General features: G+C 41.9%; 1 protein-coding gene and 1 non-coding gene across 5 annotated transcripts in view; one reads left to right on the top strand and one right to left on the bottom strand.

Annotated features, from left to right (window-relative positions):
• CSNK1G1 (casein kinase 1 gamma 1) overlaps positions 1-24,065 on the top strand; it is a 215,469-nt gene that overhangs the window by 2,445 nt on the left and 188,959 nt on the right. The window lies entirely within an intron of this gene.
• LOC115835751 lies at positions 12,978-13,107 on the bottom strand. The gene has a single exon (XR_004030774.1). It is a non-coding gene; the product is annotated as a small nucleolar RNA SNORA48 (small nucleolar RNA).

Here is a 24,065-nt window from a genome sequence, read left to right as displayed (position 1 = left end):
GGTCAGGTTGGTCTTGAACTCCTGACCTTGTAATCCACCCGCCTCTGCCTCCCAAAGTGCTGGGATTAACAGGTGTGAGCCACCGTGCCCGGCCTACTTGTAATTTTAAGATAAAAATCGGCAGCATCAGCAGCACCTCTCATGTCAATTAGATTTACACTACTAGAAAAACATATAGTCTTCAGAAAATAAATGAAAATTGAATAAATTTCTGTCTGTAAATCATTCCTTATTACTATATAGAAATAAATCCAAGAAACATGAAGTCTGTTTTTTATTTATTTTTAGTGACAAGGTCTTTCTCTGTCACTTAGGCCAGAATGAGTGCACTGGGGAGTTATACTCACTGCAGCCTCAAACTCCTGGGCTCAAGCAATCCTCCTGCGTCGCCCTCCCAAAGTGTTGAGATTACAGGTGTGAGCCGCCTCACCCAGCCCATAAAGTCTTTTTCTTTTTTTTTGAAATGGAGTCTCACTCTGTCACCCAGGCTGGAGTGTGGTGGCATGATCTCTGCTCACTGAAACCTCCACCTCCTGGGTTCAAGCGATTCTCCTGCCTCAGCCTCCTGAGTAGCTGGGATTACAGGCGCATGCCACCACACCCAACTAATTTTTTTGTATTTTTAGTAGAGTCGGGGTGTCATTGTGTTAGCCAGGATGGTGTCTATCTCCTGACCTCGTGATCAACCCGCCTTGGCCTCCCAAAGTGCTGGGATTACAGGCATGAGCCACCGTGCCCAGTCTTTATGCTCATTTGTTTTGTGGATTTAAAATAATATAGTTATGTGTCACCTATTATATGTGAAATTTTCAGCTAACGTAGTTTGCTTTTTGAGGTGACTTATAGTTAGTTATTTTCACATGTAAGTTATACTCAGAAGACAAAAATCAAATAACTTGCTGTAATAATAGATGTTTGTGAGAATACAAAGTTTGTAATTCAGTTTGACCTTTTTTGAGAAGTTCATAAGTTTTGTGTAAATTTCTGAGAAATTTTCTTTTCTTTTTTTTTTAAAGACAGATTCTTGCTCTGTCACCTAGGCTGGAGTGCAGCAGCACAATCTCTGCTCACTGCAACCTCTGCCTGCTAAGTTCAAGCAGTTCTCGAACCTCAGCCTCCTGAGTAGCTGGAACTACAGGCGTGTGCCACCATGTCCAGCTAATTTTTGTGTTTTTAGTAGAGAAGGGGTTTTGCTATGTTGGTCAGGGGGGTCTTGAACTCCTGACCTCAAGTGATCTGCCAGCTTTGGCCTCCCAAAGTGCTGGGATTACAGGCATGAGCCAACACACCCAGCCCTGAGAAATTTTCAAATATATTTCTTCCCCATGTCTCTTTCTTTTATAAAGAGTTGAAATCAGGCCGGGCATGGTGGCTCATGCCTGTAATCCCAGCACCTTGGGAGGCCGAGGCGAGCGGATCACCTGAGGTCAGGAGTTTGAGACCAGCCTGAGCAACATGGAGAAACCCCATCTCTACTAAAAATACATTAGTCAGGCATAATGGCGCATGCCTGTAATCCCAGCTACTCGGGAGGCTGAGGCAAGAGAATTGCTTGAACCCGGGAGGCGGAGGTTGCGGTGAGCCGAGATTGTGCCATTCACTCCAGCCTGGGCAAGAGCAAAACTCCATCTCAAAAAAAAAAAAAAAAAAAAAGGAGTTGAAATTATGTTTTGTGATAGTTACAGAGTTTTGGTAAGGTTACTCAGCTTTCTAAATGGCTCTTCTGAGAGTGTAAGGTCTGTATATATCTAAGCTTTTTGCTGTGCTTTCTTTTTTCTATTTTTTTTTTTTTTTGAGATGGAGTCTTGCTCTGTCACCCATGCTGGAGTGCAGTGGCACTATCTTGGCTCACTGCAACCTTCGCCTCCCAGGTTCAAGCAATTCTACTGCCTCAGCCTCCTGAGTAAGCTGCAACTATAGGCATGCACCACCATGCTGGCTGATTTTTGTATTTTTAGTAGAAATGGTGTTGGCCATGTTGGCCAGACTGCTCTCTTAACTTGTGACTTCAGGTGATCCACCCACCTTGGCCTCCCAAGGTTCTGGGATTACAGGTGTGAACTGCCCTGCCCAGCCTGCGGTGTTTTCTTGTATCATTTTTTATCATCCTTTAAATCTTAAAGTTGAGATCATATGCTTTGGTAAAGCTCTCAGAAGCTCCCACTTTTTCCCCTGTCTTCTTCTCAAACTTTAATACTGTATTAATATTTTTTAAAATCTTTTTTGCTTTTGAGACGGAGTCTCTGTTGCCCAGGCTGGAGTGCAGTGGTGTGATCTCAGCTTACTGCAGCCTCTGCCCCCCAGGTTCAAGCACCCCTCCTGCCTCAGTCTCCTGATTAGCTGGGATTACAGGTGTGCGCCACCATACCCGGCTAATTTTTGTATTTTTAGTGGACATGGGGTTTTGCCATGTTGGCCACGCTGGTCTCGAACTCTTGGCCTCAAGTGATTGGCCCGCCTCAGCCTCCCAAAGTGCTGAGACTACAGGCGTGAGCCACTGTGCCTGGCCCAATTATCTATTAATTTTGTTATAAGAGATAGGATACTAGCTGCTAGAGTAAAAAATTCTGTCTTAATTGTGTGTAATGAATAGAGGCGGTTAGAGATTTCTCAATCACCACTTCCTCTCAAAGACTGGCCGTTCCAAGGATCTTTGCAGTTGTCAGTTATGGAATTTGCTTGTCAGAAAATCTAAAAATGACTAAACCTTTGTTTAATATCTGTCTCTTGGATGACCTCGGAAAGTTTTAGGAAAGATTGGGAAGGTTTATATATGTACCATATACTAGAATTAGATAATGAACAAAGTACAGCTAAAATTATTGGTGCTATACAATCAGGAGAGGGTTACTGTGAAAATGCTATTAAAAAGTCCAGGCAGTGCTTTCTTTTTACTCAAACCAAATGAGTATTCTTCCAGAGCTCATTTTTATTTTGAAGCATATTTCTTTTATGGAGCTGTGATTTAGTCTCTAATAAGGATAAATAATCATTATATGAAAAAAAAAGGCTGGTGTCATAGATTTTAGTACTACATATTGATAGAAACTGCTTCAGTGGTTTTAGATAAGTGTATTTTCCTGAAAGAACTTTTGAATTTGTGGAATGATAGTTTTTCTCTTTTTAACAGCTAACTTGTCTCTACTCATTTCTGCCCAATATAGAAGCTCTGAGAAGCTGGGAGGAAAAAAAAAAAAAAAAAGAATGAATTTACTTCAGAATTACCATTTTAAGTTGTGGAGATTACTTATTTGGAGAGCAAAATTGGATTTTGACATTATTGGGATTGTGTTCAAGATGGACTCAGGAAAAAAAATTTAGATGCCATCTGTTTCAGATTCCTTCTCTCCCAACCCCTTTTATGTTTTATGGCTTTGAGTTCATCAGATTATTTTGTAAAAATAAAAATCCTCAGTAGATTTAGGTTATATAATATCAGCTCTATCAGTGAACATGTAACCAAAGATCTTGCATTTTAATATTGAGTTATACAGGATGATGACAGATATTGTTTAAAGTTAATTGTTATTTCAAACTATATGAATGGTAACTTCATACATCTTTAATTCTCACTGTTCACTTGATAAACCATTAATTTTTTTGGAGACAGAGTCTCGCTCTGTCGCCCAGGCTGGAGTGCAGTGGTGCGATCTTGGCTCACTGCAAGCTCCGCCTCCCGGGTTCACACCATTCTCCTGCCTCAGCCTCCCAAGTAGCTGGGACTGCAGGTGCCACCACGTCCGACTAATTTTTTTTCTTTTTGTATTTTTAGTAGAGACGGTGTTTCACCGTGTTAGTCAGGATGGTCTCGATCTCCTGACCTTGTGATCCGCCCACCTCGGCCTCCTAAAGTGCTGGGATTATAGGCGTGAGCCACCGCGCCCAGCTGATAAAACCATTTTTATAAGTAGTATTTAACATAGTCCACTTGTTGGTGGAAGTTGCTTAAAAAATTGATAAAAAGATATTTTAGATTAAATCTTTATTCACTTGATGTCTTAAAACCAGAAGAGAAGCTGCTTCTGAGGATTTTTAACTTAAAACAAGCTTACTTAAATTTACTCTTTCAGTAGTGGATTTTATCTTACCCTGTGTGCCAGTTGCTTAGTTTTCATCTAAATGTGTGCACATAGTTGGCACTTTTCATTTGGGATTTTTTTAATTTTAATTTTTTTTTTTTAATTTTTGGTGACGAGGGTCTCAGTGTGTTGCTCAGGCTGGTCTTGAACTCCTGAGCTCAAGTGATCCTTCCACCTGAGCCTCTTGAGTAGCTGGGATTACAAAATGAACCATGCTAGGTTCATTTTGGATCTTAATAAATTCTGAGGGCAGGCTTTTGGGTTACTAAACTGTAAGAGACCAAACTTGCTAAGGTTGTAACCTTAACTTAGCGGACCAGAAAGACTCAGTCATCTCAGAGAAACTGAAATAGCACTAGTGTGGTATCCCAGAAATGGCCTAAAGAGAGAGCCATCTGGATAGAAGAGAAGCCATGCTTTGTCTGCAGCAGGAATGTTCTGATGAGATAGACAGATGGACTGTCCCCACACTAATGTAGTCTGTCCCTCACCCAGAAGCTCCAAGTGGGCAGTGTAGTTATAGTGGGGGTTGGGGTGCTAGGGATGGGAATTATTCTTTAATAATCTCTCACCCATCACATTGAAGGTGTGAGTATACTGGGTATAGGGATATTCCCTTAGTTTTTGCCTTGTCCAGAGATGTCGGGTGAACAGGTAGCCGTTGCCCTTGCCACGAAAGGGGAGAAGCCTGGGTGCCGAGTAAGTCTGTCAGAGAGCTGCAGTTTGATGTCCCCATCAAAATGCTACATAAATTTGCCAGGGAACAATAGCATTGGATCCCCATGGATTTCTGCTGCTTATACATTCTAACTCCTTAGCCTATAAAAGGGGGCATTTACGACTTCCTGAATGAAAGTTATACATTTACTTCTCTCTTGATACTTTTTTTTTTTTTTTTGAGGTGGAGTTTCGCTCTTGTTGCCCAGGCTGGAATACAGTGGCACAATCTCGGCTCACTGCAACCTCCACATTCCTGGTTCAGGCGATTCTCTTGCCTCAGACTCCTGAGTAGCTGGGATTACAGGTGCCCGCCACCATGCCCAGCTAATTTTTTGTATTTTTAGTAGAGACGGGGTTTTACCACGTTGGCCAGGCTGGTCTCGAACTCCTGACCTCAGGTGATCTGCCCGCCTCGGTCTCCCAAAGTGCTGAGATTACAGGCGTGAGCCACCGCGCCTTGCCAATATGTTTTAAAATACACTTTAATTTCTCTGTTGGCCATAATGAATGATGTGAAATTTTTTTCTTTTCTTCCTTTTTTTGGTGTTTGAGTGTCTATGATAATCACCAGATCTCATTTTAGCTTCAGGATAAATTGCTAACCACAGCTGTGATCAATCCGCTTCCCAGCTGGAGTTCTTTTCCATTTCCTAGAGGTCACTCTCTGATGTGGGTGCTGGTGAGCAGAGAGAAATGACTAATGCCAGGAAAAGGCAAGGGGATTAAAATCTCTTAATTTTGTTTTCACTTTGCTAGAATTTCTGTAGTCTACAGTGGCAATATTTACTCTTTGAGATTGCATATGCCCTATTGTGTTTTTTTCGTTAATTTTTTTTTTTAGAATACTTTTAGATTTCTGGAATAAGAGAGCAGATAGTACATAGAGTTCAGTGTGCTTCTCCTCTCCATCCCCCAGTTTCCCCTATTATTAACATCTTGCATTAGTGTGGTACATTTGTTACAATTAATGAAATAATACTGATACATTATTGTTAACTATAGCATCTGTTTTACACTAAGGTTCACTCTGCATTGTACATTCTGTGGGTTTTGACAAGTGCATAATGACATGTATCCACCATTAAAGTTTCCTACACATAGTTTCACCACCCTAAAAATCCCGTGTGCTTTACATCCCTCCTCTCCTCCCTGAATTACTGGCAGACACTGACCATTTTACTGTCTCTATAGTATTGCCTTTTCCAAAATGTCATGTAGTTAGAATCATATAACATAGAGCTTTTTAAGACTTTTTTTTTTTTTTTTTTTTTCACTTAGCAATATGCATTGAATGTTCTTCATGTCTTTTTTTTTTTGACATGGAGTCTTGCTCTGTCGCCAGGCTGGAGTGCAGTGGCAGGATATCAGCTCACTGCAACCTCTGCCTTCTGGGTTCAAGCAATTCCCCTGCCTCAGCCTCCCAAGTAGCCGGGATTACAGGCACATGCCACCATTCCTGGATAATTTTTTGTATTTTAGTAGAGACCGGGTTTCACTATGTTGGCCAAGATGGTCTCGATCTCCTGACCTCGTGATCTGCTCGCCTCAGCCTCCCAAAGTGCTGGGATTACAGGCATGAGCCACTGTGCCCGGCCTCTTCATGTTTTTTTGTGGCTTCATAGCTCATTTCTTTTTATTGCAGGATAATTTTTCTTTCCTCTTTTCTTTTCTTTTTCCTTCCTTCCTTCCTTCTTTCCTTCCTTCCTTCCTTCTTTCCTTGTTTCTTTCTTTTTTTTTTTGACGGAGTGTTGCTATGTTGACCAGGCTGGCCTTGAATTCCTGGGCTCAAGCGATCCTCCTGCTTCAGCCTCCACAGTAGCTTGGACTACAAGTGCAAGCCACCATACCCAGTTGGTATTGCTGAATAATTTTCTATTGTATAGATATACCACAATTTGTTGATCCCTTCACCATTTGAAGGACATCTTGGTTGCTTCTAGTTTTTGATAATGATGAATAAAGCTGGTATAAACATACATGTGTAGGTTTTTCTATCATTAAACGTTTTCAGCTCTTTTGAGTAAATACCCAGGAGTGTGATTGCTGGATCATATCGTAAGACTATTTAATTTGGTAAGAAATTGTCAAACTGTTTCCCAAAGTGGCTATACCATTTTGCATTCCTACGAGTAATGAATAATGAGATTTCCCGTTGTTTCACATCCTCACTAGCATTTGGTATTGTCATTTTTTTTGTATTTTATTCATTATCTAATAGATATGTAGTAGTATCTCATTTTAATTTGCAGTTCTCTTTTTTTTTTGAGACGGAGTCTCGCTTTGTCACCCAGGCTGGAGTGCAGTGGCGTGATCTCCGCTTGCTGCAAGCTCCGCCTCCCGGGTTCATGCCGTTCTCCTGCCTCAGCCTCCCGAGTAGCTGAGACTACAGGTGCCCACCACCGCGCCCGGCTAATTTTTTGTATTTTTAGTAGAGACGGGGTTTCACCGTGCTAGCCAGGGTGGTCTCCATCTCCTGACCTCGTGATCCGCCCGCCTTGGACTCCCAAAGTGCTGGGATTACAGGCGTGAGCCACTGTGCCTGGCCTAATTTGCAGTTCTCCATGATGTTGGGCATCTTTTCGTATGTTTGACATTTCTGGCCGGGCGCGGTGGCTCACGCCTGTAATCCCAGCACTTTGGGAGGCCAAGGCGGGCAGATCATGAGGTCAGGAGATGGAGACCATCCTGGCTAACACAGTGAAACCCCGTCTCTACTAAAAATACAAAAAATTAGCTGGGCATGGTGGTGGGCGCCTGTAGTCCCAGCTACTCAGGAGGCTGAGGCAGGAGAATGGCGTGAACCCAGGAGGCGGAGCTTGCAGTGAGCCGAGTTCGTGCCACTGCACTCCAGCCTGGGCAACAGGGCGAGACTCCGTCTCAAAAAAAAAAAAAAAAACATTTCTGTATCTTTTTGGATGAGGTATCTGTTCAGGTCTTTTGCCCATTTTAAAATAAGGTTGTTTGCTTCTTGTTGAGTTTTAAGTGGTCATTGTGTATTTTGGATACAAATCCTTTATCAAGTATATTTTTTGCAAATATTTTTTCCAGTCTGTGGCTTGTCTTTTTATTCTCTTAATAATGCCTTTCATAGTGCAAAAGTTTTTAATTTTAATAAGGTCCAAGTTAACATCTTCTCTTTCATTGATAATGCTTTTAGTGTTTTATCTAAAAACTCATTTCCAGCCAGGTGTGGTGGCTCACACCTGTAATCTCAGCACTTTGGGGGACCAAGGCAGGCAGATCACCTGAGGTCAGGGGTTCGAGACCAGCATGGCCAATGTGGTGAAACCTCGTCTCTACTAAAAATACAAAGATTAGCTGGGTGTGGTGGTGTGCGCCTGTAATCCTAGCTACTCAGGAGGCTGCGGCAGGAGAATCACTTGAACCTGGGAGGCGGAATTTGCAGTGAGCTGAGATCGCACCATTGTACTCCAGTCTGGGCAACAAGAGCAAACCTATGTCTCAAAATAAATAAATAAATAAATAAAATAAAAACTCATTTCCAAACCCAAGGTCACTTACGTTTTCTCCTATTTATCTTCAAGAATTTTTTGTATAGTTTTGTATTTTACATTTAGTTATAAGGGTTAAGTTAGTTTTTTTTTTTTTTGAAAGGTGTAAGTAATATGTGTATATGCATGCACATGGGTGACCAATTTTTTTTTTAATTTATTTTTTAATTAAAAAAAAAAAACAGAGATGAGGTCTCACTATATTGCCCAGGCTGGTCTTGAATTCCTGATCTGCCCACCTTTGCCTCCAAAAGTGCTGGGATTGTAAGTGTGAGCCACTGCATCCAGTCATGACCAATTGGTTTATACAAATTTTTTCTGCTGGGTGCAGTGGCTCACACCTGTAATTCCAGCACTTTGGGAGGCTGAGGTGGGCAGATCACGAGGTCAGGAGATCAAGACCATCCTGGCCAAGAAGGTGAAACCCTGTTTCTATTAAAAATACAAAAATTAGCTGGGTGTGGTGGCGCGTGCCTGTGGTCCTAGCTACTCGGGAGGCTGAGACAGGAGAATCGCTTAACCAGGGAGTAGGAGGTTGCAGTGAGCCGAGATCGTACCACTGCACTCCAGCCTAGTGACAGAGTGAGACTCCATCTCAAAAAAAATAAGTTTTTCTTTTCTATTCTACAAGCGTTAATAAGGATGTTCTTAAAGAAACTAAAACAGGCCGGGCACGGTGGCTCAAGCCTGTAATCCCAGCACTTTGGGAGGCCGAGGCGGGCGGATCACGAGGTCAGGAGATCGAGACCATCCTGGCTAACACGGTGAAACCCCGTCTCTACTAAAAATACAAAAACAATTAGCCGGGCGTATTGGCGGGCACCTGTAGTCCCAGCTACTCGGGAGGCTGAGGCAGGGGAATGGCGTGAACCTGGGAGGCGGAGCTTGCAGTGAGCCGAGATCGCGCCACTGCACTCCAGCCTGGGGGACAGAGCAAGGCACCATCTCAAAAAAAAAAAAAGAAACTAAAACAAATGAAATAATTTGTGGGAGTTATTTTTAAATGAGAGTTTCCTAACCTTCTCGAATGTAATTAGAAGCATTGTTCAGAGTGTGGTTTTCCCTTTCAAGAAGATTGATTTTAGGTCATTAGGTCTTAATTGACAAGTGCTTAATTATTTCATACATGTATTAGAGTATTAGGAAGTATGAGCTAAATGTGGCACTGTCATGTGATAGTTTCAGGTTGTAAAGGGGCTTGATAGGATATTTAAATGCAGAATTTTTCAACTGTCACTAAGGACAAGAGCCTTTGCCACTTGGGTTTTATTGTTGCGAAGGGTTTCAACTATACAGATTTTGATCACCCTCTCTAGTGTTTGCTGCTGCTTATTACACTTGTTGAAGACTATCCAGAACCTTGAGCTGGCAAAAACTGAGTAGGAAGCGCTTCCATGGGTACTGCTGTACTTTCCTGAATATTTTCAATTCTGCCTCAGGCTGAGAATCTTGATTCTAAAAGTAATAGAATGCTGTCCTGAGACATTTTATTCTCATGTAGCCTAAGTACTAATTGTTAGCTAGAATCCTCTTTCACTTGGCTTTATTTTTTATTTTTTTATTTTTTTGAGACACAGTCTCACTCTCTCACCAGGCTGGAGTGCAGTGGCATCATCTCAGCTCACTGCACCTCCGCCTCCTGGGTTCAAGCAATTCTGCTTCCTCCCAAGTAGCTGGGACTACAGGCACATGCTGCCACGCCCGGCTATTTTTTTTTTTTTCGTATTTTAGTAGAGACGGGGTTTCACCATATTGCCCAGGCTGGTCTCAAACTCCTGAGCTCATGCAATCTGCCCGCCTCGGCTTCCCAAAGTGCTAGGATTACAGGCGTGAGCCACCGTGCCTGGCCTCACTTGGCTTTATAACTGTCCTGTCCTGTACTTCTAGAACAGCTTCTATTTTCTAAAACATTTTAACCGTAATTGGTATAATGACATCTAAATATTCTGGTCATCTAGGGTATGATGCAAGAATTGTTTAATAACTCTGTGTTTGGTGAGTTTTGTTTGCTTTTTCACCTAGTTAAATAAGTCAACTTAAAGGAACTGTCTGTGTGAAAACACTTAGATTCTCCAGAGATACATTATCTCCAAATCAATCAATATGAAAGCTCACTTTGTCTTTAATGGGATCCATCTGGTTAATGCTATGTTTCTTGAGTTTCATAGATTATGAAATCATAAAGCTAAAAGAAAATATGGAGATGGTCTAGTTAGACCCTTTCATTTTACAGCTGAGACTACTTAAGTGCAGAGAGGCTAAGTGACTTGCTCAAGATTGTACAGCTAATTAATGAGTCACACTGGAATTCAGGCCTGACTCCCAGTGTAGTCTTATTTCTGATATAACTGTGCTAATTTTTTCATTGCAGTTAGTGAAGAAATTATGGATTTATAAGAAGTAAATTTTCCAGGAGGTTTAAGTGGACTTAAGTATTTCTTATAATTGAAATGTGTATATTTCTTTCAGGTACCAGGTGTCACTGGATTTTTATGAGCAAATTTGTTATGTTTCACATTCCAGATAGAAATCAGCCAATTTAAAAATAATGGTGAAGTTATTATAGCCTATATTTAATGAGCACACATTTGGCTGCATTAAAATGAATCTTAATGTATTTTTTGCACAGCAGAGATAATCTGTTAATATTTAATGCCATAAAGCAACAATGGAATTCTGCTTTCATGTGGTGTATTTATAAAACTAGAGTAGAGTGTTATGTAAAAACTAAAAATACAGATTAATTTAATATGCATCTGGTGAATTCAGGGCTTGAAGGATGCACATCTGTTGAGAAAACAAATCAGAACTATTCAGAGTTTCAGCATCTTTAAATATGTGTGCTTTGATTCTGTTTTAACTGTTTTGAAACAGTCTTTAATGGATTTAGAAAAGGCCATTTGCTCTAAGGAAGCAACTGTGAAGCCACTTGCAATGCTATTATTCATTTTATTATTTTTTAAAGCATTTTTTTTTTTTTGAGACGGAGTCTCTTTTTTTTTTTGAGACAGAGTCTCGCTCTGTCGCTCAGGCTGGAGTGCAGTGGCGCAATCTCGGCTCACTGCAAGCTCCGCCTCCCGGGTTCATGCCGTTCTCCTGCCTCAGCCTCTCTTAGTAGCTGGGACTACAGGCGCCTGCCACCACGCCTGGCTAATTTTTTTGTATTTTTAGTAGAGACGGGGTTTCACCGTGGTCTCGATCTCCTGACCTCGTGATCCGCCCACCTCGGCCTCCCAAAGTGCTGGGATTACAAGCGTGAGCCACCGCGCCCGGCTTAAAGCATTTTTATACATTACTATTTTTCTTTCCAATTTATTTATTGGGGAAGGAAGGGGCTAAATGATTCACCATAACAAAATGAGTTTGTTGCAGAACCATATTTAAAAAGAAAGGAATATAATTTGCTGAATTCAATAGATTAGAAATATTTTAAGGCTTTGTCAAAATAATATGCCAAAAAATATTTTAAGGCTCTGAATTCTAATTTGAACTCACAATCAGTGAAGAAATAATCAGTTTCTACTGTGTACTCATTACCATACTAGAGCTGTGGTAATATAGAAATTGAAGATATAGACTATATCTTCAATTTCAAGTTGAAAGAAACAAGACTTAAAATGAAAGGTAGAGAAGAACACAGATATGTAATGAAGCAAAAACTTGATCTAATCTGTCCACATTACAGTAATTTAGAGGGGAGAAAATCCAGTGAGTATTCACAATTCTGACAGGAAGGAGATTAAAGTTAAAGTAGTGGATCTCAACTCTGACTGCTCCTTAGAATCACTTGGGAAAACTTAATCAAAAATCAGATGAATCAGAATCTCGGCTGAGGTGCATCTGCAGTTTTTAAAAGCTTTCCCAGATGTTTGTAATGTGCAGGCAGTGTTAAGAATCACAGGCTTAAAGGCTGGGTTTGATTTGGAAAAGCAAGAAAGTGTGCTAGGCCAGCACAGGGTGGGAGAATTGGCCACAGTCTGTGAAAAGATTAATCTAAAGCAGTGTGTGCTAGGTGGGGAGGAAGGAGAAATAAGCTTATGGAGGCAGAATGGGGTCTATTTTAGAAGAGTCCTCTGTGTGTGTGTGTGTGTGTGTGTGTGTGTGTGTGTGTTTGTGATGGAGTTTCGCTCTTGGTGTGTGTGTGTGTGTGTGTGTGTGTGTGAGATGGAGTTTCGCTCTTGTTGCCCAGGCTGGAGTGCAATGGCACGATCTCAGCTCACTGCAACCTCCGCCTCCTGGGTTCAAGCGATTCTCCTGCCTTGGCCTCCCGAATAGCTGGGATTTCAGGCATGCGCCACCACGCCCGGTTAATTTTGTATTTTTAGTAGAGATGGGATTTCTCCACGTTAGTCAGGCTGGTCAAGATAGAATAGTACTTTTCAAAATGTGGTTTCTTGACCAGCAGCAGCGTCTCCTGGAAATTTATCATAAATGCAGATTTTAAGGCCCTGCTCCCATACCTACTGAATTGGAAACTCTGGACTGGGGTCCAGCAATCTGTATTTTAACAAGCATGCCAGATGATTTTGATGTACACTCAAAGTTTGGGAACTGCTGTTAAGAGAGGATAATGAAAGTTAGGCAGAGGAAATTAGATTTGATGTGCTCATAAGCAGGGATCCATGGAAGATTTTTAATTTTTATTTTTTAGTAATTTACTTATTTTCCATGTATCCAAGGCACGAACCAGCCATGGGCACAGACCAAGAGCCAAGCTGGGATAAACAAGGGTTGCTTTATCCTTGGATGACATGAGATGGACATCACCACATTAAAGGTTCTTAAGCTAGAGAGTAACAGGAAGTATCTGTATGTATTCAAGGTAAATCTGATGGTGATCTGCATAATACTTTGGATTACTGAAAAATAGGAAGTGAGCTGGTTGAGGAAATGCAGACATAATCTAGTGGATATAATCTAGCAGCAGTAAAGGCTTGTTCTAGGGAAGTATTAGTGAGAAAACATAATACTAATAATAGTGATGGCAATTTATTGAGAGTTTACATAACAAGTGGCATGTTAAATGCATTTTATTCTCACAGCAAGCCACTGAAGTGTGGCTATTCCAGTTTTACAGATCAGCAAATGAGGCAGAGAAAGGAAGGTTACTTCTGAAGTTCACACTGCTGGTATGTGGTGGAGCCAGGATGTCAAGCTCAAGAATCTCTGCCTCTAAAGCCTCTTGAAGAAATAGCTAATAATATCTGGAGAGCCACGAGAAAAAGAAAAATACTTGAGTCTGAAAAGTTTTAATCCTACTTGACAGAGAGCAAGGGGATGTCACTGTTGGAAGGGAAATAGTGCATACAGTGGGTAACAAGGGAAGTCATTTAGCCAGTTGGGTACAAACCATCTTGTAAAAGTGACCATGAGGAATAACCGATGGAAATTTTTATATAGTGCTTTTTCAGTATAAAGTTCGAAGTAACTTTCAATAGTTGAGTTTGTAGGTTTTGTTTGTTCTTGCTCATGCTGACTAAATTAGAAGAGTCACCTCATCCCGCTTTTAAAAAGGGTCTTTTAGATTTTAGAGTAAATAGTCTGTAAGTCATGCCCAAGGAGCTTACTGTAATACCACTTTTCCCTCTCTAAGCATCTTAGTCTTAAGACAGTTTAAGCCGAGTGTGGTGGCTTATGGAGGATCACTTGAGGCCAGGAGTTCAAGATCAGCTTGGGCAACATAGCAAGACTCTGTCTCTATAAAAAAAAATAAATAAATTAGCTAGGTGTCATGGCACGAGCTGGTAGTCTCAGCTACTCAAGAGACTGAGGCAAGAGGATTGCTTGAGCCCAGGAGTTTGAGGCTGCAGTGAGATCTGATCATGCCACTACACTCCAGCCTGAGTGACAGGGCAAGATGTCTCTGAAACCAACCAACCAACCAACAAAATAAATAAACGACAGTTTAATAAATATTTCAGGCCGGGCACTGTGGCTCACGCCTGTAATCCCAGCACTTTGGGAGGCCGAGGCGGGCAGATCATGAGGTCAGGAGGTTGAGACCATCCTGGCCAACGTGGTGAAACCCCGGCTCTACTAAAAATATAAAAATTAGCTGGACGTGGTTGCGTATGCCTGTAATCCTAGCTACTCGGGAGGCTGAGGCAGGAGAATCACTTGAACCGAGGAGTCGGAGGTTGCAGTGAGCTGGGATCACGCCACTGCACTCCAGCCTGGCAACAGAGAAAGACTCCGTCTCAAAAAAACAAAACAAAAAAATATTTCAGTGTTACTTTGTTTTAATTGGGAGGTAATAAGTAGTAAAATACTTCATGTTTGGGTAATTGCTTTCATAAGATGCTATCAGAGCATCCTCTTATTTATTGAGGTAAAATTTATATAACAGAAAATTAACCATTGTAAAGTGCACGATTTAGTGGCATTTGGTACATTTTCAATGTTGTACAACCATAAACTCTCTCCAAAATATTTTCGTCATCCTTAAAGGGAACTTCATACTTTTTTTTTTTTTGAGATGGAGTCTCCCTCTGTCATCCAGGCTGGAATGCAGTGGCACCATCTCGGCTCACTGTAACCTCTGCCTCCCAGGTTCAAGCAATTCTCGTGCCTCAGCCTCCGAAGTTGCCGGGATTACAGGTGCCCGCCACCTAACCTGGCTAAGTTTTGTATTTTTAGTAGAGATGGGGTTTCACCGTGTTGTCCAGGCTGGTCTTGAACTCCTGACATCAGGTGATGTGCCCACCTTGGCCTCCCAAAGTGTTGGGATTACAAGTGTGAGCCACCACGCTCAGCCACAACTTCATACCTATTAAGCAGTTACTCTCTGCTCCTCCCTCCCTGAAACTCCTGCAAAACACTAATCTGATTTCTTTCTGTATGGGTTTACTCATTCTTTGTATTTCACAGAAGTGGAGTCATATAATATGTGACTTTTTGTGTCTATTTCTTTAATTTAGCCTTATGTTTTCTGGGTTCATCCATGCTGTAGCATGTATAAGTACTTCATTTTAAAAAATATCCTCTGGGATAAGTAATCCCAAAGTACTTTTTTTTTTTTTTTTTTTAAGAGATGGAGTCTTGTACTGTTGCCCGGGCTGGAGTGCAATGGCTCCATCTCGGCTCACTGCAGCCTCTGCCTCCCGGGTTCAAGCGATTCTCCTGCCTCAGCCTCCCGAGTAGCTGGGATTACAGGCGCTTGCCACCATGCCCGGCTAGTTTTTTGTATTTTTAGTAGAGACAGGGTTTTGCTCTGCTGGCCAGGCTGGTCTCGAACTTCTGACCTTGTGGTCTGCCCGCCTCGGCCTCCCAAAGTGCTGGGATTACAGGTGTGAGCCACCACACCCAGCCAGTACTTCATTTTTTTTTAATGGCTGAATAATATTTCATTGTATGGCTATGCTATATTTGTTTATCTATTCTTAGGCATTTTGGTTTTTCTACCTTTTGGCATTGTGAATAGTGCTGCTATGAACACTGATGTACAAGTTTTTGTTTGAATACCTTTTTTTCCGTTCTTTTGGGTATGTACCTGGGTCATGCAGTAATTCTTTTACCTTTTATTTTTAAAGGAACTGCCAAATTGTTTTCAACCCTGGCTGTACCATATTACACTCCCACCAGCAGTGTAGAGGGTTCTAATTTCATCCTTTTTTTTTTTTTTCTGAGGCAGTCATGCCCTGTTGCCCTGGAGTGCAGTGGCGTGATCTCGGCTCACTGCAACCTTCACCTTCTAGCTTCAAGTGATTCTCGTGCCTCAGCTTCCTGAGTAGCTGAGATTATAGGCGCATGCCACCATGCATGACCTTTTTTTTTTGAGATGGAGTCTTGCTGTGTAGCCCAGGCTGGAGTGCATGGCGCGATCTTGGCTCCCTTCAACCTCCGCCTCCTGGGTTTAAGCAGTTCCCCTGCCTCAGCCTCCCGAGTAGCCAGGACTACAGGTATGTGCCACCATGCCTGGCTAATTTTTGTATTTTTAGTAGAGATGGGATTTCAGTATGTTGGCCAGGCTGGTCTCAAACTCCTGACCTTGTGATCTGCCTGCCTTGGCCTCCCAAAGTGCTGGGATTACAGATGTGAGTGAACATGCCCGGCTGTCTGGCTAATTCTTTGTATTTTTAGTAGAGGTGGGGTTTCATCATGTTGGTCAGGCTAGTCTCGAACTCCTGATCTCAAATTATCCACCTGCCACGGCCTCCCAAAGTGCTGGGATTATAGGTGTGAGCCACTGCGCCCAGCCTAATTTCTCTACGTCCTCAGCAACATTTATTACTTTGTTATTTATTTATTTATTTATTTATTTATTTATTTTGAGATGGAGTTTTGCTCTTATTGCCCAGGCTGGAGTGCAATTGCGTGACCTCGGCTCACTGTAACCTTTGCCTCCTGGGTTCAAGCAATTCTCCTGCCTCAGTCTCCCGAGTAGCTGGGATTACAGGCGCGTGCCACCAGACCTGACTAATTTTTTGTATTTTTTTTTTTTTTTTTTTTTTGAGACGGAGTCTCGCTCTGTCGCCCAGGCTGGAGTGCAGTAGCGCAATCTCGGCTCACTGCAAGCTCCGCCTCCCGGGTTCACGCCGTTCTCCTGCCTCAGCCTCTCCAAGTAGCTGGGACTACAGGCACCTGCCACCACGCCCGGCTAATTTTTTGTATTTTTAGTAGAGACGGGGTTTCACCGTGGTCTCGATCTCCTGACCTCGTGATCCGCCCGCCTCGGCCTCCCAAAGTGCTAGGATTACAAGCGTGAGCCACCGCGCCCGGCCGAATTTTTTGTATTTTTAATAGAGATGGGGTTTCACCATGTTGGCCAGGCTGGTCTTGAACTCTTGATCTCAGGTGATCCACCCGCTTTGGCCTCCCACAGTGCTGGGATTACAGGCATGAGCCACTGCGCCGGGCCTTATTTATTTATTTGAGACAAGGTCTTGCTCTGTAGCCCAAGCTGGAGTTCAGTGGCATGATCTCGGCTCACTGCAGCCTCTTCCTCCCAGGCTCAAGCAATTCTCCCACCTTAGCCTCCTAAGTAGCTGGGACTACAGACATGCTCCACCACACCTGGCTGATTTTTTGTGTTTTTGGCAGAGATGGGGTTTCATCATGTTGCCTAGGCTGGTCTCGAACTCTTTGGCTCAAGTGATCTGTCCTCCTCAACCTCCTGAAGTGCTGGGATTACAGGTGTGAGCCACTACACCCAGCCTTATTTTTATTTTTAGTTATAGCCCACCTAATGTGTGTGAAGTGGTATCTCATTGTAATTTTGATTTATATTTCTCTAATCACTAAAGATGTTAGTAACAGTTTATATTTCCCTAATTACTAAAGGTGTTAGTGGCTTAAGCCTGTAATCCCAGCACTTTGGGAGGCCAAGGGGGGGCGGATCACGATGTCAGGAGTTCGAGACCAGCCTGGCCAACATGGTGAAACCTTGTCTCTACTAAAAATACAAAAAATTAGCCAGGCGTGGTGGTGCATGCCTGTAGTCTCAGCTACTCAGGAGGCTGAGGCAGGAGAATTGCTTGAACCCGGGAGATGGAGACTGCAGTGAGCCAAGATTGTGCCACTGCACTCTGGCCTGGGTGAAAAAAAAGATGTTAGTATTGTTTCTTGTGCTTATTGGCCATATATATGTATATGTGTGTATATATATTCACATATATATACACACATATACATATATGTGTATATATATACACATATATACACACATATACGTATGTGTGTATATACACACATACATATATGTGTGTATATACACATACACATATATGTGTGTTTATACACATACACATATATACACATATATACACATATATACACATATACACACATATGTGTATATATACACATATACACACATATGTGTATATATACACATATACACACATATGTGTATATATATACACATATACACATATGTGTATATATACACATATATACACACATATACACATATGTGTATATATATACACATATACACATATGTGTATATATATACACATATACACATATGTGTATATATATACACATATACACATATATACTTATATACATATGTGTATATATGTGTATTATATATGTTTTGGTGAAAAATGTATTCAAGTTTTTTGCTTATTTTTTGTAGCAAGTTTTTAGTTTGTTTATAACTTATCAGATTTCACATTTTAAGTAGATATTTATTTATTTATTTTGAGATGGAGTCTTGCCGTGTCACCCAGGCTGGAGTGCAATGGCACCATCTCTGTTCACTGCAACCTCCACCTCCTGGGTTCAAGTGATTCTCCTGCCTCAGCCTCCCGAGTAGCTGGGATTATGGCTGCACACCACCACACCCAGCTAATTTTTTGTATCTTTAGTAGAGACAGGGTTTCACCATGTTGGCCAGGCTGGTCTCAAACTCCTGACCTCATGATCTGCCGGCCTCAGCCTCCCAAAGTGCTGGAATTACAGACGTGAGCCACCGTGCCCGGCCTAAGTAGACATTTATTAAATGTAGCTCTCTGCCTTTAATTTCCATATTTTCTAAATGATTACTGTACAGATTCACAGAACAGTTCCTTTTCTTTCTGTGCTTGCTTTAAAAAAATTATGGTAAGCTGGGCGGGTGCAGTGGCTCATGCCTGTAATCCCAGCACTTTGGGAGGCCGAGGCGGGCGGATCACAAGGTCAGGAGATCGAGACCATCTTGGCTAACAAGGTGAAACCCCATCTCTATTAAAAATACAAAAAATTAGCCAGGCATGGTGGTGTGCACCTGTGGTCCCAGCTACTTGGGAGGCTGAGGCAGGAAAATCACTTAAACCCGGGAGGCGGAGGTTGTAGTGAGCCGAGATTGCACCACTGCACTCCAGCGTGGGCGACAGAGCGAGACTCTGTCTCAAAAAAAAGCCAAAAAACAACAAAAAAATTATGGTAAGCTATAAATAACATAAAATTTACCATTTTAACAATTTTTAATACCACAGAACTGTACAATTAAGTACATCCACATTGTGCAGCCATCACTACCATTTATCTCCAGAACGTATTCGTCTCCCCCAACTGCAACTCTGTTGAACATGAGTGTAGAAATAACTTTTTGAGCCCCTACTTTCATTTCTTTTGAGTATATACCCAGGAAGTGGAATTGATACATCATATGGTAAATTTATGTTTAATTTTTTGAGTAATCATCATACCATTTCTTGTTTTATAAGCATTTATTCCATTATGTTTACCTAATGTATCATTACTTTTTTTTCTTTTTCTTTTTTTTTTTTTGAGACAGGGTCTTCCTCTGTCGCCCAAGCTGAGTGCAGTGGTACGATCTTGGCTCACTGCAACCTCTGCCCCAGTTCAGGTGATCCTCCCACCTCAACTCCTACAAGTAGCTGGGACTGTAGGCATGCGCCACCACACCCTGCTAAAATTTTTTGTATTTTTAGTGAAGATGGGATTTCACCATGTTGGTCAGGCTGGTCTTGAACTCCTTACCTCAAATAATCTGTCCACTTCGGCCTCCCAAATTGCCATGGTTACAGGCATGAGTCACCGCACCCAGCTGTATTATTTTTCTGTAGTTTACTTACATTATTTACATTATTTATACAAACTGTGATATTATACAAAGCTAGTTATTTAAAGTTATTTCCCTGTTTTTAACTGTTTTTATAGACTGTGAATATTAGGTGTTTACTTGGGTAAGAACTTTAAGATTAAATAATTTTTTATTTGGCTGACAACTCAGGATTTAGCTGTTTTCATTAAATCAACAATATTACATGCCTTAGTTATCAAAAATTACACAAACAGCCAGGTGCAGTTACTCACGTCTGCAATCTCAGCACTTTGGGAAATGAAAGCAGGAGGATTGCTTGAGCCCAGGAGTTCGGGACCAGTCTGGGTAACATAGTGAGACCCCATCTCTACAAAAAAATTAAAAAATTAGGCTGGGTACAGTGGCTCACGCCTGTAATCCCAGCCCTTTGGGAGTCTGAGGCAGGTGGGTCACATGAGACCAGCCTGGGTAACATGGCGAAACCTCGTCTCTACTGAATATACAAAAATTAGCCAGGCATGGTGATACACGTCTGTAATCCCAGCTACTCAGGAGATTGAGGCATGAGAATTGCATCAACCCGGGAGGTAGAGATTGCAGTGAGCTGAGATCACACACTGCACTCCAGCCTGGGCAACAGAGCAAGACTCTTGTTTCAAAAAAAAGAAAAAAAAATTAGCCTAGCATGGTGGCACATGCCTGTAGTCCCAGCTACTCAAGGAGGCTGAGGTGAGAAGATTGCTTGAGCCCAGGAGGTCAAGGTTGCAGTGAGCCGTGATCATGCCACTGCACTCCAGCCTGAGTGACAGAGTGACATCTTATCTCAAAAGCAAAACAATAATACTGGGCTGGGCGTGGTGGCTCACATCTGTAATCCCAGCAGTTTGGGAGGCCTAGGTGGGCGGATCACGAGGTCAAGAGTTCGAGACCAGCCTGGCCAACATTCTGAAACCCCATCTCTACTAAAAATAGAAAAATTAGCCAGGCGTCGGGGCACGTGTCTGTAATCCCAGCTACTCGGAAGGCTGAGGCAGGAGAATCACTCGAACCTGGGAGGTGGAGGTTACAGTAAGCCAAGAGCGTACCACTGTACTCCAGCCTGGGCGACAGAGCAAGACTCCGTCTTGGGGAAAAAAAAAATAATGATGCTACACAAAGATTATCCAGTTTTGGGCTGGGTTTATAGTTTTATAATCTTCATGCCAAACCTCAACATCATAAAATACCTAGCAGAGATAAATATGAAACTGTTTGATCAATAAATTTAGACAAAAATGTATGCTGACAATTCTGAAGACATTTGAAATTTTATTTAACCAATAATTTTAAGATGGTGTCTCGCTCTGTCACCAGGTTGGAGTGCAGTGGTGCGGTCTCGGCTCACTGTAACCTCTGCCTCCTGGGTTCAAGCGATTCTCCTGCCTCAGCCGCCCAAGTAGCTGGGATTACAGACATGGCCACCACGCCTGGCCAATTTTTGTATTTTTAGTAGAGATGGAGTTTCACCATGTTGGCCAGGCTGGTCTTGAACTCCTGACCTTGTGATCCACCCGTCTCGGCCTCCCAAAGTGCTGGGATTACAGGCGTGAGCCACTGCGCCCGGCCTTAACCAATAATTTTAAAGCCAGTGTATTTATTAAAAACTTATGTCTTGTGAACTTGAAAATCATTTGAGCTTATATACTTAATTTACAAGTTCTCCTTTACTGGTAAGACAGTTTGGTACCTTGTGGCCACAACACATAACAACATACATGTATATATGCATACATACATACATCTACACAAAGATACTATAGCTGTTGCTTCAGAACTCTAACCTTGAGATATAAATATAAACTTACCAGCTTACAAAAAAAATGTTGGATCCAAACAGTGGTTTTTATCTCAACAGCAGCAGAAAAATAACAGCAGATTTAAAGCAGGCGTTAAAGAAAATAGAGAAATGGGCCGGGTGGCTCATGCCTGTAATCACAACACTTTGGGAGGCTAAGGTGGGTGGATGCCTTGAGCCTAGGAGTTTGAGACCAGCCTTGGCAACATGGTGAAACCCCATCACTACAAAAAACCACAAAAATTAGCCAGGTGTGGTGGTGCATGCCTATAGTCCCATCTACTCAGGAAGCTGAGTGAGAGGGTCCCCAGAGCCTTGGGAAGTGGAAGTTGTGGTGAGCCAAGATGGCACCACTGCACTCCAGCCTGGATGACAGATTGAGACCCTGTTTCAAAAAACAGAAAAAAGAGAACCTAGGAGCTCTGTAGTTGCAGGTTGACCTTTGGGCTCTGAGTTTTTCTTTTCTTTTTTTCTTTTTTTTTGAGTTGGAGTCTCACTGTGACTTAATTTTTGTATACAGTGAAGATAAAGGTCCAAGGCCAGGTGTGGTGGCTCATGCCTGTAATTCTAGCACTTTGAGAGGCCAAGGTGGGCGGATCACTTGAGGTCAGGAGGTTGAGACCAGCCTAGCAATATGGTGAAACTCCGTCTGTACTAAAAATACAAAACGTAGTTGGGCATGGTGGCGTTCACCTGTAATCCTAGCTACTCGGGAGGCTGAGGCATGAAAATCACTTGAACCCAGAGGTGGAGGTTGTAGTGAGCTGAGATCACACCACTGCACTCCAGCCTGGGCAACAGAGTAAGACTCTGTCTCAGAAAAAAAAAAAAAAGATAAAAGTCAATTTTTTTTCTCATGTGGGTTTCCATTTGTTGAAGAGACCATTCTTTCTCTACTGAATGCTCTTGACACCCTGGTTGAAAACCATTTGATCATAGATGTATGGGTTTCCTTCTGGACACTCAGTTCTGTTTCATTGATCTGTATGTCTGTCCTTATGCCAGCACCACACAATTGCAATTATTATAGCTTTGTAGTAATTTTGAAATCAGGAAGTGAATCTTCTAACTTTATTTTTCTTTTTGAAGATTGTTTTGGCTAATAAAATTTTATACTGATTGCCCTGTGGTTTGCAGTATTCATTGACAAGGAATTTATTTACATTTTCAAATGACACTGTACTTTATGGTTTGTGTGGGTACCCTTTAACAGGATACCCAGTTTCTTCCTCCCGTCCCTTATGACATTTTTATGATTCATTTCACTTACCCACGACCTATAATCATGCAATACATTGCTGCTATTATTTCGAAGAAATTGTTACCTAAACAATTTAAACTAAGAAAAGTAAGATATGATTGTACCTTCATTTCTTCTCTAACATTCCTTGTTTATGTAGATTCAAATTTTTTATCTATACTTTCTTCCTCTGTGAGGAACTTCCTTTGACATTTCTTGTCAGGCAGGTCTACTGGCAACAGATTCTCACAGTTCTTGTTTATCTGAGAAGGTCTTTATTTCTTCTTCACTTTTGAAGGATAGTGCCATTGGATACCAAATTCTAGTTTGGTGGGTTTTTTCTTTCTTTCAACACTTTATTTTATTTTTTTGAGACAGAGTCTCACTCTGTCCCCCAGGCATGAGTGCAGTGGCGCGATCTCAGCACACTGCCACCTCCACCTCCCTAGTTCAAGCGATTTTCCTGCTTCAGCCTCTTGAGTAGCTGGGATTACAGGCTCCCGCCACCATGCCTGGCTAATTTTTGTATTTTTAATAGAGATGGGGTTTCTCCATGTTGACCCGGCTGGTCTCGAACTCCTGGACTCAAGCGATCCACCCCACTAGGCCTCCAAAGTGCTGGGATTACAAGCATGAGCCACCACAACTGGCCATCTTTCATCCGTTTAAATAGTTAATTCCACTCTCTTCTTACTTGTAGGTTTTGTGAAAAGAAGTAAGGTCTCTAGCAGCAGGCGTTTGCTCCTGGGCTTCTTTTTTTTTTTTTTTTTTTTTTCTGGAAAGCTGTGATTCTTTGTGTATGCTTCTCTGTCCAGTTTATACGGCAGTGGCTTGCCCTGTGACCTAAGTTCTCTGATGGATCTAAGAGGGTTCTTGTTTTTCAGCTTTTTCATTTTTGTTTGTTTTCCTTGTGAGGATGGTATTGACAGCTTCCAAGCCCTTTACATCTTGGAGCAGAAGTCTCCATATGAATTTTAGGAACAGCTTTTCCATTTCTGTAACAAAGACCATTGAGATTTTGAAAGGGATTACATTGAATCTGTGGACCAGTTTGTGTAATATTGCTGTCTTAACGATACTGATTCTCCCAATCCATGAACATAGGGCGTCTTTTTATTTAGATCTCATTTAATTTCTTTCACCAATGTTTGCTAGTTTTCAGTGTACAACTCTTATCCCTTCTTGGATA

Source organism: Nomascus leucogenys, chromosome 6 (assembly GCF_006542625.1).
Source record: "Nomascus leucogenys isolate Asia chromosome 6, Asia_NLE_v1, whole genome shotgun sequence".
Lineage (NCBI taxonomy): Eukaryota > Metazoa > Chordata > Mammalia > Primates > Hylobatidae > Nomascus > Nomascus leucogenys.
The sequence above is the reverse complement of the archived record's forward strand: the minus strand, read 5'-3'. Positions and strand labels throughout refer to the sequence as shown.